The sequence below is a fragment of the Hyla sarda genome, unplaced genomic scaffold (assembly GCF_029499605.1).
Source record: "Hyla sarda isolate aHylSar1 unplaced genomic scaffold, aHylSar1.hap1 scaffold_1352, whole genome shotgun sequence".
Lineage (NCBI taxonomy): Eukaryota > Metazoa > Chordata > Amphibia > Anura > Hylidae > Hyla > Hyla sarda.
This window is the reverse complement of record NW_026607979.1, coordinates 66553-87815: the sequence shown is the minus strand read 5'-3', so window position 1 is coordinate 87815 and position 21263 is coordinate 66553. Positions and strand designations below refer to the sequence as shown.

At 45.0% G+C, this 21263-nt stretch overlaps 7 non-coding genes and 1 pseudogene across 7 annotated transcripts; all 8 read left to right on the top strand.

The window, feature by feature from the left end:
• The first annotated feature begins 927 nt into the window (after nucleotides 1-927).
• Nucleotides 928-1118, top strand: LOC130306065 (U2 spliceosomal RNA). Its single transcript, XR_008855464.1, has one exon. It is a non-coding gene; the product is annotated as a U2 spliceosomal RNA (small nuclear RNA).
• Nucleotides 1119-3204: 2086 nt separating this feature from the next.
• LOC130306061 (U2 spliceosomal RNA) lies at nucleotides 3205-3395 on the top strand. Its single transcript, XR_008855460.1, has one exon. It is a non-coding gene; the product is annotated as a U2 spliceosomal RNA (small nuclear RNA).
• A 2074-nt stretch (nucleotides 3396-5469) lies between these two features.
• On the top strand, nucleotides 5470-5660 carry LOC130306060 (U2 spliceosomal RNA). Its single transcript, XR_008855459.1, has one exon. It is a non-coding gene; the product is annotated as a U2 spliceosomal RNA (small nuclear RNA).
• A 2089-nt stretch (nucleotides 5661-7749) lies between these two features.
• LOC130306058 (U2 spliceosomal RNA) lies at nucleotides 7750-7940 on the top strand. The gene has a single exon (XR_008855458.1). It is a non-coding gene; the product is annotated as a U2 spliceosomal RNA (small nuclear RNA).
• A 2095-nt stretch (nucleotides 7941-10035) lies between these two features.
• LOC130306057 (U2 spliceosomal RNA) lies at nucleotides 10036-10226 on the top strand. The gene has a single exon (XR_008855457.1). It is a non-coding gene; the product is annotated as a U2 spliceosomal RNA (small nuclear RNA).
• A 2093-nt stretch (nucleotides 10227-12319) lies between these two features.
• LOC130306056 (U2 spliceosomal RNA) lies at nucleotides 12320-12510 on the top strand. Its single transcript, XR_008855456.1, has one exon. It is a non-coding gene; the product is annotated as a U2 spliceosomal RNA (small nuclear RNA).
• A 2077-nt stretch (nucleotides 12511-14587) lies between these two features.
• LOC130306070 (U2 spliceosomal RNA) lies at nucleotides 14588-14720 on the top strand (annotated as a pseudogene).
• Nucleotides 14721-19894: 5174 nt separating this feature from the next.
• Nucleotides 19895-20081, top strand: LOC130306069 (U2 spliceosomal RNA). Its single transcript, XR_008855468.1, has one exon. It is a non-coding gene; the product is annotated as a U2 spliceosomal RNA (small nuclear RNA).
• Nucleotides 20082-21263: the final 1182 nt, after the last annotated feature.

Here is a 21263-nt window from a genome sequence, read left to right as displayed (position 1 = left end):
GGCGGAGAAATATATATATATATATATATATATATATATATATATATATATATATGCGCACACACACACATAGATATAAACGTATTCTCCGTTGAGATATTGCAGCCGCTGCTGTGTCCAGGCCCAGGAGCCTTAGCACTGTGCTGTGATGTCACTCAATACCACTGACATCACTAGGTGTAAACAACATCTCTCCTTTGCTGTGTATGTGACTATGGAGCTGTTTGGTGATGTCGTCTATTACGGCCTTCATAGAAGCAACAGGAGATTGTTGCATCCATCTAGAACCCTCAGAACTACAGTGCTATGATGTCACTCACTTCCACAGGCCTTGCAGAGTGTAAACAACAACAACCCAGCTTTGTTGTGTATGTAACCATAGGGATTTGTGATGTCACCTAGAACCTTCACAGCAGCGACAGCTTTATGAGGAGCATCAGCACTGCTCTGCCTGAGCAGAACCATCACCGCCATAGGTTGTCAAATAACCCGGATTTAACCCACACAGGTAAGTCCAATGGGGTGCAGGCATGTCCTCTATGCTTACAGCTTCCCGTGGGTGTTGGTTTGATACCGTTTGGGGACAGCCAAGGAGGCATCTGCAGGCAACAAAGGTAGGTGTGTGCTTGTGTGTGTGTTTCCTATGCAGATCCTAAGCCCAGTGTCACATGCAAGTAGGAGGAGTAAGAAGGGTTCCTGGCAAATCCGGGTTATGGATTGCATTTAAAAAGGCCCCGTGGGAGTGCAATGGGCCCCTGTCTTGCTGCTTAGCAATAATGGTATGGGTTTAGGTTCTGCTGTGTGTACTGGTGGTTGACTGCCCCCCAGCCCAGAGTGTGCATGGAAAATTGTCTGGCAGCCTCCCTGACAGCAAGCAGTGATAGTGCCCATGAAGGGGACCTTGTTGGGCCCGCCCCTTTCACGGTTATCGCTTCTCGGCCTTTTGGCTAAGATCAAGTGTAGTATCTGTTCTTATCAGTTTAATATCTGATACGTCCCCTATCTGGGGACCATATATTAAATGGATTTTTGAGAACGGGGGCCGATTTCGAAGCTTGCTTCCGTCGCCCTATGCGTTGACCCGATATGGCAGTATCTTCGGGTACAGTGCACCACCCCCTTACAGGGTTAAAAAGAAAGATTCCTACTTTCATTGCTACCTGCTTGCTGGCTAGCCAGCTAGCCAGCCCTGTGGGCCTTGCTGCTGCTGCAGCCAAAAAACAAAAGGTGGTGCTGCTGCTGCTTCTGCTGCTTCTGCTTCTGCTTGTGTCTGGCCCCTGTTGGAGCGTCCAGGCACAGGACTTCTGCTGCTGCTGACTAAATGGCCTCCTTAATTGGATCATTTGAGTAGCCAGCACACCTGTGCAGGTAGGGCATGACATGATAGGCAGCTGCCTTGATAGCGGGTGGGTGCTGAATGTTCCTAATTGACAAAATAAGATTAATGCTTATGAAGAAATATAAAATCTCATCCCTTCCCCAATATCGCGCCACACCCCTACCCCTTAATTCCCTGGTTGAACGTGATGGACATATGTCTTTTTTCGACCGTACTAACTATGTAACTATGTAACATAACATGGGGGGGGGGGTCTCCTGGCTGTTCACACAGGTGTGTCATTGCTGTACATTGACCATGCATTGCTTCTGTGGTATTGCAAAGGCAAAGACAAATGCTTCCAGCCATCCATTGCACTAATGGATTGGTCATCAGCTGGCTGTCTATGTCCCGCATCAATATAGACCAAAGTACAGAGGGTTAGGCTATGCTATTGTGCACCTACCTGATGCATCAGAAGGTGCGAGGCCCTTGCTAAATTCTGTGCACAGACTTTGAGATCTATGCTTTAGACTGTATCTAAACCTGCTCCAACATGGACTGACATTCTGGCCTACTTTCAGCCGATGCGACTTGTCTGTCGCTGAACAGTCGCTTTTTATGTATTCAGCACCTATGTATAATGTTGTAAAAATGCTCTAGAAGCTAAAGTCGCAGAAATGTCACACATATTTGGCCTGCAACTTTCTGTGCGACAAATTCAGACAGGAAAAATCAGTATAAATCCTTAGAAAATTATCCCCCAGTGTCTCCATCTGCTGGCGGTATTGAATAAGCATTGCTGCACTGATGGGGTATGCATTAGACGAAAAAAAAGAAGAAAAAGAAGAATAATACGCCCAGAAAAGAGGCGAAAAGGAGAAAAACGTAAAAAAACGTGAAAAAAAAGTAAGAGGAAGAGAAGGGAAAAAAAGGTGGAAATGGGTTTAAAAGTGATTTCGGCGGAGAAATATATATATATATATATATATATATATATATATATATATATATGCGCACACACACACATAGATATAAACGTATTCTCCGTTGAGATATTGCAGCCGCTGCTGTGTCCAGGCCCAGGAGCCTTAGCACTGTGCTGTGATGTCACTCAATACCACTGACATCACTAGGTGTAAACAACATCTCTCCTTTGCTGTGTATGTGACTATGGAGCTGTTTGGTGATGTCGTCTATTACGGCCTTCATAGAAGCAACAGGAGATTGTTGCATCCATCTTGAACCCTCAGAACTACAGTGCTATGATGTCACTCACTTCCACAGGCCTTGCAGAGTGTAAACAACAACAACCCAGCTTTGTTGTGTATGTAACCATAGGGATTTGTGATGTCACCTAGAACCTTCACAGCAGCGACAGCTTTATGAGGAGCATCAGCACTGCTCTGCCTGAGCAGAACCATCACCGCCATAGGTTGTCAAATAACCCGGATTTAACCCACACAGGTAAGTCCAATGGGGTGCAGGCATGTCCTCTATGCTTACAGCTTCCCGTGGGTGTTGGTTTGATACCGTTTGGGGACAGCCAAGGAGGCATCTGCAGGCAACAAAGGTAGGTGTGTGCTTGTGTGTGTGTTTCCTATGCAGATCCTAAGCCCAGTGTCACATGCAAGTAGGAGGAGTAAGAAGGGTTCCTGGCAAATCCGGGTTATGGATTGCATTTAAAAAGGCCCCGTGGGAGTGCAATGGGCCCCTGTCTTGCTGCTTAGCAATAATGGTATGGGTTTAGGTTCTGCTGTGTGTACTGGTGGTTGACTGCCCCCCAGCCCAGAGTGTGCATGGAAAATTGTCTGGCAGCCTCCCTGACAGCAAGCAGTGATAGTGCCCATGAAGGGGACCTTGTTGGGCCCGCCCCTTTCACGGTTATCGCTTCTCGGCCTTTTGGCTAAGATCAAGTGTAGTATCTGTTCTTATCAGTTTAATATCTGATACGTCCCCTATCTGGGGACCATATATTAAATGGATTTTTGAGAACGGGGGCCGATTTCGAAGCTTGCTTCCGTCGCCCTATGCATTGACCCGATATGGCAGTATCTTCGGGTACAGTGCACCACCCCCTTACAGGGTTAAAAAGAAAGATTCCTACTTTCATTGCTACCTGCTTGCTGGCTAGCCAGCTAGCCAGCCCTGTGGGCCTTGCTGCTGCTGCAGCCAAAAAACAAAAGGTGGTGCTGCTGCTGCTTCTGCTTGTGTCTGGCCCCTGTTGGAGCGTCCAGGCACAGGACTTCTGCTGCTGCTGACTAAATGGCCTCCTTAATTGGATCATTTGAGTAGCCAGCACACCTGTGCAGGTAGGGCATGACATGATAGGCAGCTGCCTTGATAGCGGGTGGGTGCTGAATGTTCCTAATTGACAAAATAAGATTAATGCTTATGAAGAAATATAAAATCTCATCCTTTCCCCAATATCGCGCCACACCCCTACCCCTTAATTCCCTGGTTGAACGTGATGGACATATGTCTTTTTTCGACCGTACTAACTATGTAACTATGTAACATAACATGGGGGGGGGGGGGGGGTCTCCTGGCTGTTCACACAGGTGTGTCATTGCTGTACATTGACCATGCATTGCTTCTGTGGTATTGCAAAGGCAAAGACAAATGCTTCCAGCCATCCATTGCACTAATGGATTGGTCATCAGCTGGCTGTCTATGTCCCGCATCAATATAGACCAAAGTACAGAGGGTTAGGCTATGCTATTGTGCACCTACCTGATGCATCAGAAGGTGCGAGGCCCTTGCTAAATTCTGTGCACAGACTTTGAGATCTATGCTTTAGACTGTATCTAAACCTGCTCCAACATGGACTGACATTCTGGCCTACTTTCAGCCGATGCGACTTGTCTGTCGCTGAACAGTCGCTTTTTATGTATTCAGCACCTATGTATAATGTTGTAAAAATGCTCTAGAAGCTAAAGTCGCAGAAATGTCACACATATTTGGCCTGCAACTTTCTGTGCGACAAATTCAGACAGGAAAAATCAGTATAAATCCTTAGAAAATTATCCCCCAGTGTCTCCATCTGCTGGCGGTATTGAATAAGCATTGCTGCACTGATGGGGTATGCATTAGACGAAAAAAAAGAAGAAAAAGAAGAATAATACGCCCAGAAAAGAGGCGAAAAGGAGAAAAACGTAAAAAAACGTGAAAAAAAAGTAAGAGGAAGAGAAGGGAAAAAAAGGTGGAAATGGGTTTAAAAGTGATTTCGGCGGAGAAATATATATATATATATATATATATATATATATATATATATATGCGCAAACACACACATAGATATAAACGTATTCTCCGTTGAGATATTGCAGCCGCTGCTGTGTCCAGGCCCAGGAGCCTTAGCACTGTGCTGTGATGTCACTCAATACCACTGACATCACTAGGTGTAAACAACATCTCTCCTTTGCTGTGTATGTGACTATGGAGCTGTTTGGTGATGTCGTCTATTACGGCCTTCATAGAAGCAACAGGAGATTGTTGCATCCATCTTGAACCCTCAGAACTACAGTGCTATGATGTCACTCACTTCCACAGGCCTTGCAGAGTGTAAACAACAACAACCCAGCTTTGTTGTGTATGTAACCATAGGGATTTGTGATGTCACCTAGAACCTTCACAGCAGCGACAGCTTTATGAGGAGCATCAGCACTGCTCTGCCTGAGCAGAACCATCACCGCCATAGGTTGTCAAATAACCCGGATTTAACCCACACAGGTAAGTCCAATGGGGTGCAGGCATGTCCTCTATGCTTACAGCTTCCCGTGGGTGTTGGTTTGATACCGTTTGGGGACAGCCAAGGAGGCATCTGCAGGCAACAAAGGTAGGTGTGTGCTTGTGTGTGTGTTTCCTATGCAGATCCTAAGCCCAGTGTCACATGCAAGTAGGAGGAGTAAGAAGGGTTCCTGGCAAATCCGGGTTATGGATTGCATTTAAAAAGGCCCCGTGGGAGTGCAATGGGCCCCTGTCTTGCTGCTTAGCAATAATGGTATGGGTTTAGGTTCTGCTGTGTGTACTGGTGGTTGACTGCCCCCCAGCCCAGAGTGTGCATGGAAAATTGTCTGGCAGCCTCCCTGACAGCAAGCAGTGATAGTGCCCATGAAGGGGACCTTGTTGGGCCCGCCCCTTTCACGGTTATCGCTTCTCGGCCTTTTGGCTAAGATCAAGTGTAGTATCTGTTCTTATCAGTTTAATATCTGATACGTCCCCTATCTGGGGACCATATATTAAATGGATTTTTGAGAACGGGGGCCGATTTCGAAGCTTGCTTCCGTCGCCCTATGCATTGACCCGATATGGCAGTATCTTCGGGTACAGTGCACCACCCCCTTACAGGGTTAAAAAGAAAGATTCCTACTTTCATTGCTACCTGCTTGCTGGCTAGCCAGCTAGCCAGCCCTGTGGGCCTTGCTGCTGCTGCAGCCAAAAAACAAAAGGTGGTGCTGCTGCTGCTTCTGCTGCTTCTGCTTCTGCTTGTGTCTGGCCCCTGTTGGAGCGTCCAGGCACAGGACTTCTGCTGCTGCTGACTAAATGGCCTCCTTAATTGGATCATTTGAGTAGCCAGCACACCTGTGCAGGTAGGGCATGACATGATAGGCAGCTGCCTTGATAGCGGGTGGGTGCTGAATGTTCCTAATTGACAAAATAAGATTAATGCTTATGAAGAAATATAAAATCTCATCCCTTCCCCAATATCGCGCCACACCCCTACCCCTTAATTCCCTGGTTGAACGTGATGGACATATGTCTTTTTTCGACCGTACTAACTATGTAACTATGTAACATAACATGGGGGGGGGGGGGGTCTCCTGGCTGTTCACACAGGTGTGTCATTGCTGTACATTGACCATGCATTGCTTCTGTGGTATTGCAAAGGCAAAGACAAATGCTTCCAGCCATCCATTGCACTAATGGATTGGTCATCAGCTGGCTGTCTATGTCCCGCATCAATATAGACCAAAGTACAGAGGGTTAGGCTATGCTATTGTGCACCTACCTGATGCATCAGAAGGTGCGAGGCCCTTGCTAAATTCTGTGCACAGACTTTGAGATCTATGCTTTAGACTGTATCTAAACCTGCTCCAACATGGACTGACATTCTGGCCTACTTTCAGCCGATGCGACTTGTCTGTCGCTGAACAGTCGCTTTTTATGTATTCAGCACCTATGTATAATGTTGTAAAAATGCTCTAGAAGCTAAAGTCGCAGAAATGTCACACATATTTGGCCTGCAACTTTCTGTGCGACAAATTCAGACAGGAAAAATCAGTATAAATCCTTAGAAAATTATCCCCCAGTGTCTCCATCTGCTGGCGGTATTGAATAAGCATTGCTGCACTGATGGGGTATGCATTAGACGAAAAAAAAGAAGAAAAAGAAGAATAATACGCCCAGAAAAGAGGCGAAAAGGAGAAAAACGTAAAAAAACGTGAAAAAAAAGTAAGAGGAAGAGAAGGGAAAAAAAGGTGGAAATGGGTTTAAAAGTGATTTCGGCGGAGAAATATATATATATATATATATATATATATATATATATATATATATGCGCACACACACACATAGATATAAACGTATTCTCCGTTGAGATATTGCAGCCGCTGCTGTGTCCAGGCCCAGGAGCCTTAGCACTGTGCTGTGATGTCACTCAATACCACTGACATCACTAGGTGTAAACAACATCTCTCCTTTGCTGTGTATGTGACTATGGAGCTGTTTGGTGATGTCGTCTATTACGGCCTTCATAGAAGCAACAGGAGATTGTTGCATCCATCTTGAACCCTCAGAACTACAGTGCTATGATGTCACTCACTTCCACAGGCCTTGCAGAGTGTAAACAACAACAACCCAGCTTTGTTGTGTATGTAACCATAGGGATTTGTGATGTCACCTAGAACCTTCACAGCAGCGACAGCTTTATGAGGAGCATCAGCACTGCTCTGCCTGAGCAGAACCATCACCGCCATAGGTTGTCAAATAACCTGGATTTAACCCACACAGGTAAGTCCAATGGGGTGCAGGCATGTCCTCTATGCTTACAGCTTCCCGTGGGTGTTGGTTTGATACCGTTTGGGGACAGCCAAGGAGGCATCTGCAGGCAACAAAGGTAGGTGTGTGCTTGTGTGTGTGTTTCCTATGCAGATCCTAAGCCCAGTGTCACATGCAAGTAGGAGGAGTAAGAAGGGTTCCTGGCAAATCCGGGTTATGGATTGCATTTAAAAAGGCCCCGTGGGAGTGCAATGGGCCCCTGTCTTGCTGCTTAGCAATAATGGTATGGGTTTAGGTTCTGCTGTGTGTACTGGTGGTTGACTGCCCCCCAGCCCAGAGTGTGCATGGAAAATTGTCTGGCAGCCTCCCTGACAGCAAGCAGTGATAGTGCCCATGAAGGGGACCTTGTTGGGCCCGCCCCTTTCACGGTTATCGCTTCTCGGCCTTTTGGCTAAGATCAAGTGTAGTATCTGTTCTTATCAGTTTAATATCTGATACGTCCCCTATCTGGGGACCATATATTAAATGGATTTTTGAGAACGGGGGCCGATTTCGAAGCTTGCTTCCGTCGCCCTATGCATTGACCCGATATGGCAGTATCTTCGGGTACAGTGCACCACCCCCTTACAGGGTTAAAAAGAAAGATTCCTACTTTCATTGCTACCTGCTTGCTGGCTAGCCAGCTAGCCAGCCCTGTGGGCCTTGCTGCTGCTGCAGCCAAAAAACAAAAGGTGGTGCTGCTGCTGCTTCTGCTGCTTCTGCTTCTGCTTGTGTCTGGCCCCTGTTGGAGCGTCCAGGCACAGGACTTCTGCTGCTGCTGACTAAATGGCCTCCTTAATTGGATCATTTGAGTAGCCAGCACACCTGTGCAGGTAGGGCATGACATGATAGGCAGCTGCCTTGATAGCGGGTGGGTGCTGAATGTTCCTAATTGACAAAATAAGATTAATGCTTATGAAGAAATATAAAATCTCATCCCTTCCCCAATATCGCGCCACACCCCTACCCCTTAATTCCCTGGTTGAACGTGATGGACATATGTCTTTTTTCGACCGTACTAACTATGTAACTATGTAACATAACATGGGGGGGGGGGGGGGGGGGGTCTCCTGGCTGTTCACACAGGTGTGTCATTGCTGTACATTGACCATGCATTGCTTCTGTGGTATTGCAAAGGCAAAGACAAATGCTTCCAGCCATCCATTGCACTAATGGATTGGTCATCAGCTGGCTGTCTATGTCCCGCATCAATATAGACCAAAGTACAGAGGGTTAGGCTATGCTATTGTGCACCTACCTGATGCATCAGAAGGTGCGAGGCCCTTGCTAAATTCTGTGCACAGACTTTGAGATCTATGCTTTAGACTGTATCTAAACCTGCTCCAACATGGACTGACATTCTGGCCTACTTTCAGCCGATGCGACTTGTCTGTCGCTGAACAGTCGCTTTTTATGTATTCAGCACCTATGTATAATGTTGTAAAAATGCTCTAGAAGCTAAAGTCGCAGAAATGTCACACATATTTGGCCTGCAACTTTCTGTGCGACAAATTCAGACAGGAAAAATCAGTATAAATCCTTAGAAAATTATCCCCCAGTGTCTCCATCTGCTGGCGGTATTGAATAAGCATTGCTGCACTGATGGGGTATGCATTAGACGAAAAAAAAGAAGAAAAAGAAGAATAATACGCCCAGAAAAGAGGCGAAAAGGAGAAAAACGTAAAAAAACGTGAAAAAAAAGTAAGAGGAAGAGAAGGGAAAAAAAGGTGGAAATGGGTTTAAAAGTGATTTCGGCGGAGAAATATATATATATATATATATATATATATATATATATATATATATGCGCACACACACACATAGATATAAACGTATTCTCCGTTGAGATATTGCAGCCGCTGCTGTGTCCAGGCCCAGGAGCCTTAGCACTGTGCTGTGATGTCACTCAATACCACTGACATCACTAGGTGTAAACAACATCTCTCCTTTGCTGTGTATGTGACTATGGAGCTGTTTGGTGATGTCGTCTATTACGGCCTTCATAGAAGCAACAGGAGATTGTTGCATCCATCTTGAACCCTCAGAACTACAGTGCTATGATGTCACTCACTTCCACAGGCCTTGCAGAGTGTAAACAACAACAACCCAGCTTTGTTGTGTATGTAACCAAAGGGATTTGTGATGTCACCTAGAACCTTCACAGCAGCGACAGCTTTATGAGGAGCATCAGCACTGCTCTGCCTGAGCAGAACCATCACCGCCATAGGTTGTCAAATAACCCGGATTTAACCCACACAGGTAAGTCCAATGGGGTGCAGGCATGTCCTCTATGCTTACAGCTTCCCGTGGGTGTTGGTTTGATACCGTTTGGGGACAGCCAAGGAGGCATCTGCAGGCAACAAAGGTAGGTGTGTGCTTGTGTGTGTGTTTCCTATGCAGATCCTAAGCCCAGTGTCACATGCAAGTAGGAGGAGTAAGAAGGGTTCCTGGCAAATCCGGGTTATGGATTGCATTTAAAAAGGCCCCGTGGGAGTGCAATGGGCCCCTGTCTTGCTGCTTAGCAATAATGGTATGGGTTTAGGTTCTGCTGTGTGTACTGGTGGTTGACTGCCCCCCAGCCCAGAGTGTGCATGGAAAATTGTCTGGCAGCCTCCCTGACAGCAAGCAGTGATAGTGCCCATGAAGGGGACCTTGTTGGGCCCGCCCCTTTCACGGTTATCGCTTCTCGGCCTTTTGGCTAAGATCAAGTGTAGTATCTGTTCTTATCAGTTTAATATCTGATACGTCCCCTATCTGGGGACCATATATTAAATGGATTTTTGAGAACGGGGGCCGATTTCGAAGCTTGCTTCCGTCGCCCTATGCATTGACCCGATATGGCAGTATCTTCGGGTACAGTGCACCACCCCCTTACAGGGTTAAAAAGAAAGATTCCTACTTTCATTGCTACCTGCTTGCTGGCTAGCCAGCTAGCCAGCCCTGTGGGCCTTGCTGCTGCTGCAGCCAAAAAACAAAAGGTGGTGCTGCTGCTGCTTCTGCTGCTTCTGCTTCTGCTTGTGTCTGGCCCCTGTTGGAGCGTCCAGGCACAGGACTTCTGCTGCTGCTGACTAAATGGCCTCCTTAATTGGATCATTTGAGTAGCCAGCACACCTGTGCAGGTAGGGCATGACATGATAGGCAGCTGCCTTGATAGCGGGTGGGTGCTGAATGTTCCTAATTGACAAAATAAGATTAATGCTTATGAAGAAATATAAAATCTCATCCCTTCCCCAATATCGCGCCACACCCCTACCCCTTAATTCCCTGGTTGAACGTGATGGACATATGTCTTTTTTCGACCGTACTAACTATGTAACTATGTAACATAACATGGGGGGGGGGGGGGGGTCTCCTGGCTGTTCACACAGGTGTGTCATTGCTGTACATTGACCATGCATTGCTTCTGTGGTATTGCAAAGGCAAAGACAAATGCTTCCAGCCATCCATTGCACTAATGGATTGGTCATCAGCTGGCTGTCTATGTCCCGCATCAATATAGACCAAAGTACAGAGGGTTAGGCTATGCTATTGTGCACCTACCTGATGCATCAGAAGGTGCGAGGCCCTTGCTAAATTCTGTGCACAGACTTTGAGATCTATGCTTTAGACTGTATCTAAACCTGCTCCAACATGGACTGACATTCTGGCCTACTTTCAGCCGATGCGACTTGTCTGTCGCTGAACAGTCGCTTTTTATGTATTCAGCACCTATGTATAATGTTGTAAAAATGCTCTAGAAGCTAAAGTCGCAGAAATGTCACACATATTTGGCCTGCAACTTTCTGTGCGACAAATTCAGACAGGAAAAATCAGTATAAATCCTTAGAAAATTATCCCCCAGTGTCTCCATCTGCTGGCGGTATTGAATAAGCATTGCTGCACTGATGGGGTATGCATTAGACGAAAAAAAAGAAGAAAAAGAAGAATAATACGCCCAGAAAAGAGGCGAAAAGGAGAAAAACGTAAAAAAACGTGAAAAAAAAGTAAGAGGAAGAGAAGGGAAAAAAAGGTGGAAATGGGTTTAAAAGTGATTTCGGCGGAGAAATATATATATATATATATATATATATATATATATATATATATATATGCGCACACACACACATAGATATAAACGTATTCTCCGTTGAGATATTGCAGCCGCTGCTGTGTCCAGGCCCAGGAGCCTTAGCACTGTGCTGTGATGTCACTCAATACCACTGACATCACTAGGTGTAAACAACATCTCTCCTTTGCTGTGTATGTGACTATGGAGCTGTTTGGTGATGTCGTCTATTACGGCCTTCATAGAAGCAACAGGAGATTGTTGCATCCATCTTGAACCCTCAGAACTACAGTGCTATGATGTCACTCACTTCCACAGGCCTTGCAGAGTGTAAACAACAACAACCCAGCTTTGTTGTGTATGTAACCATAGGGATTTGTGATGTCACCTAGAACCTTCACAGCAGCGACAGCTTTATGAGGAGCATCAGCACTGCTCTGCCTGAGCAGAACCATCACCGCCATAGGTTGTCAAATAACCCGGATTTAACCCACACAGGTAAGTCCAATGGGGTGCAGGCATGTCCTCTATGCTTACAGCTTCCCGTGGGTGTTGGTTTGATACCGTTTGGGGACAGCCAAGGAGGCATCTGCAGGCAACAAAGGTAGGTGTGTGCTTGTGTGTGTGTTTCCTATGCAGATCCTAAGCCCAGTGTCACATGCAAGTAGGAGGAGTAAGAAGGGTTCCTGGCAAATCCGGGTTATGGATTGCATTTAAAAAGGCCCCGTGGGAGTGCAATGGGCCCCTGTCTTGCTGCTTAGCAATAATGGTATGGGTTTAGGTTCTGCTGTGTGTACTGGTGGTTGACTGCCCCCCAGCCCAGAGTGTGCATGGAAAATTGTCTGGCAGCCTCCCTGACAGCAAGCAGTGATAGTGCCCATGAAGGGGACCTTGTTGGGCCCGCCCCTTTCACGGTTATCGCTTCTCGGCCTTTTGGCTAAGATCAAGTGTAGTATCTGTTCTTATCAGTTTAATATCTGATACGTCCCCTATCTGGGGACCATATATTAAATGGATTTTTGAGAACGGGGGCCGATTTCGAAGCTTGCTTCCGTCGCCCTATGCATTGACCCGATATGGCAGTATCTTCGGGTACAGTGCACCACCCCCTTACAGGGTTAAAAAGAAAGATTCCTACTTTCATTGCTACCTGCTTGCTGGCTAGCCAGCTAGCCAGCCCTGTGGGCCTTGCTGCTGCTGCAGCCAAAAAACAAAAGGTGGTGCTGCTGCTGCTTCTGCTGCTTCTGCTTCTGCTTGTGTCTGGCCCCTGTTGGAGCGTCCAGGCACAGGACTTCTGCTGCTGCTGACTAAATGGCCTCCTTAATTGGATCATTTGAGTAGCCAGCACACCTGTGCAGGTAGGGCATGACATGATAGGCAGCTGCCTTGATAGCGGGTGGGTGCTGAATGTTCCTAATTGACAAAATAAGATTAATGCTTATGAAGAAATATAAAATCTCATCCCTTCCCCAATATCGCGCCACACCCCTACCCCTTAATTCCCTGGTTGAACGTGATGGACATATGTCTTTTTTCGACCGTACTAACTATGTAACTATGTAACATAACATGGGGGGGGTCTCCTGGCTGTTCACACAGGTGTGTCATTGCTGTACATTGACCATGCATTGCTTCTGTGGTATTGCAAAGGCAAAGACAAATGCTTCCAGCCATCCATTGCACTAATGGATTGGTCATCAGCTGGCTGTCTATGTCCCGCATCAATATAGACCAAAGTACAGAGGGTTAGGCTATGCTATTGTGCACCTACCTGATGCATCAGAAGGTGCGAGGCCCTTGCTAAATTCTGTGCACAGACTTTGAGATCTATGCTTTAGACTGTATCTAAACCTGCTCCAACATGGACTGACATTCTGGCCTACTTTCAGCCGATGCGACTTGTCTGTCGCTGAACAGTCGCTTTTTATGTATTCAGCACCTATGTATAATGTTGTAAAAATGCTCTAGAAGCTAAAGTCGCAGAAATGTCACACATATTTGGCCTGCAACTTTCTGTGCGACAAATTCAGACAGGAAAAATCAGTATAAATCCTTAGAAAATTATCCCCCAGTGTCTCCATCTGCTGGCGGTATTGAATAAGCATTGCTGCACTGATGGGGTATGCATTAGACGAAAAAAAAGAAGAAAAAGAAGAATAATACGCCCAGAAAAGAGGCGAAAAGGAGAAAAACGTAAAAAAACGTGAAAAAAAAGTAAGAGGAAGAGAAGGGAAAAAAAGGTGGAAATGGGTTTAAAAGTGATTTCGGCGGAGAAATATATATATATATATATATATATATATATATATATATGCGCACACACACACATAGATATAAACGTATTCTCCGTTGAGATATTGCAGCCGCTGCTGTGTCCAGGCCCAGGAGCCTTAGCACTGTGCTGTGATGTCACTCAATACCACTGACATCACTAGGTGTAAACAACATCTCTCCTTTGCTGTGTATGTGACTATGGAGCTGTTTGGTGATGTCGTCTATTACGGCCTTCATAGAAGCAACAGGAGATTGTTGCATCCATCTTGAACCCTCAGAACTACAGTGCTATGATGTCACTCACTTCCACAGGCCTTGCAGAGTGTAAACAACAACAACCCAGCTTTGTTGTGTATGTAACCATAGGGATTTGTGATGTCACCTAGAACCTTCACAGCAGCGACAGCTTTATGAGGAGCATCAGCACTGCTCTGCCTGAGCAGAACCATCACCGCCATAGGTTGTCAAATAACCCGGATTTAACCCACACAGGTAAGTCCAATGGGGTGCAGGCATGTCCTCTATGCTTACAGCTTCCCGTGGGTGTTGGTTTGATACCGTTTGGGGACAGCCAAGGAGGCATCTGCAGGCAACAAAGGTAGGTGTGTGCTTGTGTGTGTGTTTCCCATGCAGATCCTAAGCCCAGTGTCACATGCAAGTAGGAGGAGTAAGAAGGGTTCCTGGCAAATCCGGGTTATGGATTGCATTTAAAAAGGCCCCGTGGGAGTGCAATGGGCCCCTGTCTTGCTGCTTAGCAATAATGGTATGGGTTTAGGTTCTGCTGTGTGTACTGGTGGTTGACTGCCCCCCAGCCCAGAGTGTGCATGGAAAATTGTCTGGCAGCCTCCCTGACAGCAAGCAGTGATAGTGCCCATGAAGGGGACCTTGTTGGGCCCGCCCCTTTCACGGTTATCGCTTCTCGGCCTTTTGGCTAAGATCAAGTGTAGTAATACAGGAGATCTGGTCAGAAGGTACTCGGGTACCCCTCTCCTCGGCCTTGTGGGATCGCCCAGGTTTATTGCCTGGGCTTCACCCACTTGTTGCTATTGGGGAGAGGGCTTAGTCCCAGGGTAACGGGTTGCGATCGCCTCTCAAAGCCTTCGGGTGGAGAGAGGTTTGAGCGAATTGGCTGGTTGGTTGGAGCGGAGAGAACCAGACCAAAACACGAATGAACCATGGATGAAGATCTAGATCCTGGTTCGGTACCGGCTTATGCCCGGATTAAACACACTGTGCGGGTCATTCTCACAGGTGATGCAGCGGATGCACGTGGCATGAGGTTCGTGATAGAGGACGTGCTCGACAAGATTCTTAATGTTCGTAAGCGAGAGATTTTGGCCATCCAGGATTACCCTAAGCGGAGGATCTACGACTGCACTTTCATAGGGGAAGGCGTATTCTTAGATGCAGTTATGAAAATTCCAAAGCAAGATGATCCGAGGCTTAAGGGTATCCAAATTGTCGAGCACGTCCTAGATGAAACCAAGTTGATTGTCGTGAAGATGTACTCCCCTTTTGTAAATCAGAGAGAGATCGATGGGTTCCTGGCAGCCTACTTTAAAAAGGTGGAGTTCAGAGGAAAAATCATGAACGACTGTGGTGTCTGGACCTCAAAATGGCGATATCAAGTCACGTGCAACAAAGACCCCACCCTCCCAGGGGGGATACTATTACCGCCTGCTCGTTTTAAATTAAACAATGTGTGTGGCGACCTCTTTTTTGCGGGAATGCCAAACTTCTGCAGAAGGTGCCAACGTTATGGGCACATAAAGGAAAATTGTGAAAGTTCCTGTAAGAAATGTGGAAGCATGCAACATGAAACAGAAAATTGTGATAAGGGTTTGAGATGTAATTTTTGCCGTCACTTTGGTCACGTGTATGCTTTCTGTCCCCACAGACCAAAAAAAACCACAGAACAGCAAGGGCAACCCAAGAGAGACGTCCGGAGACCAGCCTGGGGAAAAGCCAGAGAGGAGGAGCACCCCCCACAAGAAGAGGTAAGCTGTGAGATGGAGACCACGGCCCCCCCAAAAGAACCCCAGGAGAAAGAGGCACAGGTGGAAAGGGGGACCCCAAATGAGAGGAGACCGGGGAAGAGAAATGCGAGAGGGGATCGGGCAGATACCTCAGAGAAGGTGGAAGAGCGAGAGGTGCCCGATTCCACCCCAGAAGGTCCTCCTGCTCGGGGTCCCCCTGAGTGTGAAAACCCGGACGGAGTAGCAAAGGTGAAAAGACGAAGGGGCTCCAAAGGGCGTCCGGACTCGGAGGTGGTCCAGGAGGAGCAGATGGAAGTTCCTGTTGTGACGGGGGCTCCAAGTGAAGCTCCTCCACAGGTCCCAGCGGTGGATACCCCTCCTCCTCCCAGCCAGGAGGAGGTTTCAGGGGTGACCATCTCCGAGGTCCCGGAAACGGACCTAAGTACGCACCCGACCCCTATGGAGGGGCAAGAGGTGGACGCCGAAAAAGAGAATGGAGCCCAGAAGCTGTTCTTACCAATGTACTCCGTCTATACACCTGTGGTCTTGGAAGAGGGGGGCTGCTCGAGCGATGGTGGTTCCTCTCCGGCTTCCTCTATGTGTACGGTAGAGTCGGAGGTGGGGGGTAACGAGAGCTCCAGTGCGCAATCTGGTTTTTAGTTTGTTATCTGAGCCTCCCTTTTTTTTTTTACATCTCCAATGGCTGAGTTGTCCGGATTGTCTATGAATGTAAGAAGTATAAGTTCACGAGCGAAACGGGTTGCCCTTTTTAACTACTTGTCTATTTTTGCTGCTTCTGTGGTTTTCCTGCAGGAGTGCGGCATCCCGCATAGTTTAAATTATGAAAAGTATAAAAAAGATTGGGTACACGGTCCATCAGTCTGGTCTGGATCTAACGAATCCAGATCAGCAGGGGTCGCCATACTTTTTAAAGGAAATGCTTTTATTGATTTTATTCATGAGATTTTACCAGGCAGAATTTTATTGGTTAAAGCTTTTATTGATGGTATTAAATGGCAGTTTTTAAATTTTTATGGTTCACCCAATAAAAATGATAGAGCACGGATGTTAGAGATTTTACCCCTTTTTATCAATGATTCTGAACCTCTTATTTTAGCAGGTGATTTTAATTGTATTTTAAGGGGGGAGCACCGTTTTACCAATTCAGTAAGTAGAAACTATGATAAAACATCTTCTATGTTAAAAAATATGATTATTGATTTTAGACTTACTGATGTTTTTAAGAAATGCAATAGTATTTTACCAGAAAGAGACGGTGTGACCTGGAGCAACGCAAACTGCAGCTCCAGGATCGATTTTATCTTCTGTTCTTATCAAGTACTGCCTTTTAAGTGTGATGTTTTAACCAATGTTTTTTCTGATCACAAACTTTTATCTTTTAAGGTGAAGAGTGATTTTAGAAAAAAGACTGGGAGGAATGCCTGGAAGATGAATGTATCCCTTTTAGAAGATCCGCAGGTTTTATCCGATTTTATCAACTTCTACAAGGACTGCAGACGGGTAAGAGATCCTAACACTCCCATCAGTATATGGTGGGAGAAAATGAAAATAAAAATAAAAGAGTTTTTTATTAGAGTAGGGATCTCTAGAGCTAAAGAGAAGCGTGAGTTTTACTCCCTTCTAAATACCCGTCTGCAAACCCTGTACAAATTCAGAGACAATGGTATAGAGGTTTATAGAGAAATTACTGACTTAAAAAAAGAAATAAAACAGTGCCTGGAGCAGAAGGGAAAAGAGATAATTTTCAGATCCAAAATAAAGCACCTTGAAGAGAACGAGACCTGCTCCAGGTACTTTTTTAAGAAAGTAACGGATAAAAAGGTTTTAATTGATAATATACAAGGAGAAAAAGATGTACAGGGTATTTTAAAAAGGGTACATTCATTTTATGCGGATCTTTTTAATACAAAAAATATTGATATTGATTTTATGAATGACTCATTGAAAGAGATTACCAATGTTTTAGACCCTGTGTCCCAGTCTCTTTTACAGAGGGAGATCTCGGAACAGGAGGTTTTAGAGACGATCAGGAGTTTTAAATCCGGTAAGGTGCCTGGTCCTGACGGTATACCCATTGAGTTTTATGTCATTTTTTATGGTGTTTTAAAAGATGACCTTTTTTCCCTTTTTACGGAAGTATTTAAAATAAAAGCCCTCCCAGGTTCATGGAGGAAGGGTGATGTCTCCCTGCTGTTCAAAAAGGGAGACCGGTCAGATCTAAAGAACTGGAGACCAATCACCCTCCTCAACTGTGACTACAAAGTGATGGCAAAACTGTGCGCAAATAGATTAAAAAGTGTAATAGAGAAAATAATCCATTCAAATCAGGTCTGTGGGGTGCCTGGGAGGAGCATATGGGAAAATCTTAACCTTTTAAAAGATGTGATTAGTGACACAAAGTCTAGAAACGGAAAACTAGCCATTTTATCCTTAGACTTCGAGAAGGCTTTTGACAGAGTGTCACATTTTTATCTTTTTAAGGTTTTAGAGAAAATGGGTATACCTGAAGGCTTTTTATTGTCTCTTAAGGCCTTTTATAAAAACTGCACAAGCAAGATTTTAGTTAACGGTTTTAAGACACAGGATGTGATTTTAAATTCCGGAGTGAAGCAGGGGTGTCCTTTGTCCCCACTACTTTTCATATGTGTGCTTGAGCCTCTACTATGCACCTTGAGGAGAGATAAGCAAATAAGAGGGGTCCCCCTGCCGGGAGGAGGGGGACTAGAGGCTAAAGTAGTGGGGTACATGGACGATGTGGCAGTGCTCGGAAGGGACACCCCATCGCTTCAAAAAGCCCTAAAGCAAGTTGAATTTTTTTGTTGTGCCTCCGGTTTTAAGGTAAATTGTAATAAAAGCAGTGTTTTAAATATAGGAGGACTGTTTTTAAGGGATTTACCCATTCCTGTGTCTGAGTCTGTGCAGATTTTAGGGGTCTCCTTCAGTGAGTCAAACAATGGTTTTAATAGCTGGGACTTGGTGGCTCAAAAAATAAACACAAAAATTTGTATGTGGAACATGAGAAAGCTAACGATGGAGGGGAAGGTTTTAGTTACAAAGATGGTGATTTTACCCATTTTATTGTATCTTGGCATGGTCTTTCCACCCCCCGAAATGATTTTAAATAAAATTATTAAAGCATGTTTTACCTTTTTATGGAGCTCCAAGAGTGAAAAATTGAGAAGAGAGATCGTCATGATGCCAAAAGGTATGGGTGGAAAGGACTTCCCCGACATCAGGGCGTTCCTTTTTACCAAGTTTTTTAGCATGTGTGTTAGCACACTTTTTAAGGATAGTTACTGGTCATATTTTATCCGTTTTAATACAGGTTTTTTTATGAGGAGGAATGGGTGGTTTAAAACTGTTTTAAGCTGTCCTTATGCTTTTAATCTTCCCCAACAATACAAGATTTTAGAGAAAATTTTCAACCTGTACAACTTTAACGGAAAAAGTATTAATGAAGTAACTAATAGCAAAAAAATGTTAAAATATATTAAAGAAAGTGGTTTTATTGCCCCTGTGAATAATTTTAATGAAGAGAAATGCAGGAAAATATGGAAGATGGCAAATATGATTTATCTTTTTAATTCACATAAAGATCTGGCCTGGAGCTGCATACACGAGTGTCTTCCATGCCGGGCATTCCAGCACCGAAGAAGGATGGCCAACACTGCAGTATGCCCGAGGGAGGGCTGCCAGGAACCCGAGACCGTGTACCACCTTTTCTGGACTTGTTTTTATGCAAAAAGGATATGGACTAAAATACTCCCTCTGGTGAAGAAGATAACAGAAATAAAGGACTTAAACTCTGCAGCTGTTTTTTATGGATGTCTGGAATGCCCAATACGGACTCAAGAGACAATGGCATGGAAGATAATAAACTGTGTTAAAGCAGCTCTATGGAATGCCAGAAACATTTTACTTTTTAAACATGAGATTTTATCTGTGAATGATGTTTTAGCTCTTTGTTTTAGTGATTTGTACCAGTACTTTTTATTAGACAAGAAATATTATCCTTTATTAGCTAGAAAATGGTATTTTAATGAATGGAACGCCCTTTTGTAAAGCCACCAAGTGCCCATTTTAAGTGTATTATGATTGTATTTATGTGAACTTTTATTGTTATATGTGATTTTATTATCAAAATTTGTTTTTATTGAAAAAAAAATTATATTTATAAATCGTAATGCACTTTGTAAAATGTTATGAATTCTAAATAAAAAGATACCCCTCAGGGGTAGCCAAGTTAAAAAAAAAATCTGTTCTTATCAGTTTAATATCTGATACGTCCCCTATCTGGGGACCATATATTAAATGGATTTTTGAGAACGGGGGCCGATTTCGAAGCTTGCTTCCGTCGCCCTATGCATTGACCCGATATGGCAGTATCTTCGGGTACAGTGCACCACCCCCTTACAGGGTTAAAAAGAAAGATTCCTACTTTCATTGCTACCTGCTTGCTGGCTAGCCAGCTAGCCAGCCCTGTGGGCCTTGCTGCTGCTGCAGCCAAAAAACAAAAGGTGGTGCTGCTGCTGCTTCTGCTGCTTCTGCTTCTGCTTGTGTCTGGCCCCTGTTGGAGCGTCCAGGCACAGGACTTCTGCTGCTGCTGACTAAATGGCCTCCTTAATTGGATCATTTGAGTAGCCAGCACACCTGTGCAGGTAGGGCATGACATGATAGGCAGCTGCCTTGATAGCGGGTGGGTGCTGAATGTTCCTAATTGACAAAATAAGATTAATGCTTATGAAGAAATATAAAATCTCATCCCTTCCCCAATATCGCGCCACACCCCTACCCCTTAATTCCCTGGTTGAACGTGATGGACATATGTCTTTTTTCGACCGTACTAACTATGTAACTATGTAACATAACATGGGGGGGGGGGGGGGGGTCTCCTGGCTGTTCACACAGGTGTGTCATTGCTGTACATTGACCATGCATTGCTTCTGTGGTATTGCAAAGGCAAAGACAAATGCTTCCAGCCATCCATTGCACTAATGGATTGGTCATCAGCTGGCTGTCTATGTCCCGCATCAATATAGACCAAAGTACAGAGGGTTAGGCTATGCTATTGTGCACCTACCTGATGCATCAGAAGGTGCGAGGCCCTTGCTAAATTCTGTGCACAGACTTTGAGATCTATGCTTTAGACTGTATCTAAACCTGCTCCAACATGGACTGACATTCTGGCCTACTTTCAGCCGATGCGACTTGTCTGTCGCTGAACAGTCGCTTTTTATGTATTCAGCACCTATGTATAATGTTGTAAAAATGCTCTAGAAGCTAAAGTCGCAGAAATGTCACACATATTTGGCCTGCAACTTTCTGTGCGACAAATTCAGACAGGAAAAATCAGTATAAATCCTTAGAAAATTATCCCCCAGTGTCTCCATCTGCTGGCGGTATTGAATAAGCATTGCTGCACTGATGGGGTATGCATTAGACGAAAAAAAAGAAGAAAAAGAAGAATAATACGCCCAGAAAAGAGGCGAAAAGGAGAAAAACGTAAAAAAACGTGAAAAAAAAGTAAGAGGAAGAGAAGGGAAAAAAAGGTGGAAATGGGTTTAAAAGTGATTTCGGCGGAGAAATATAT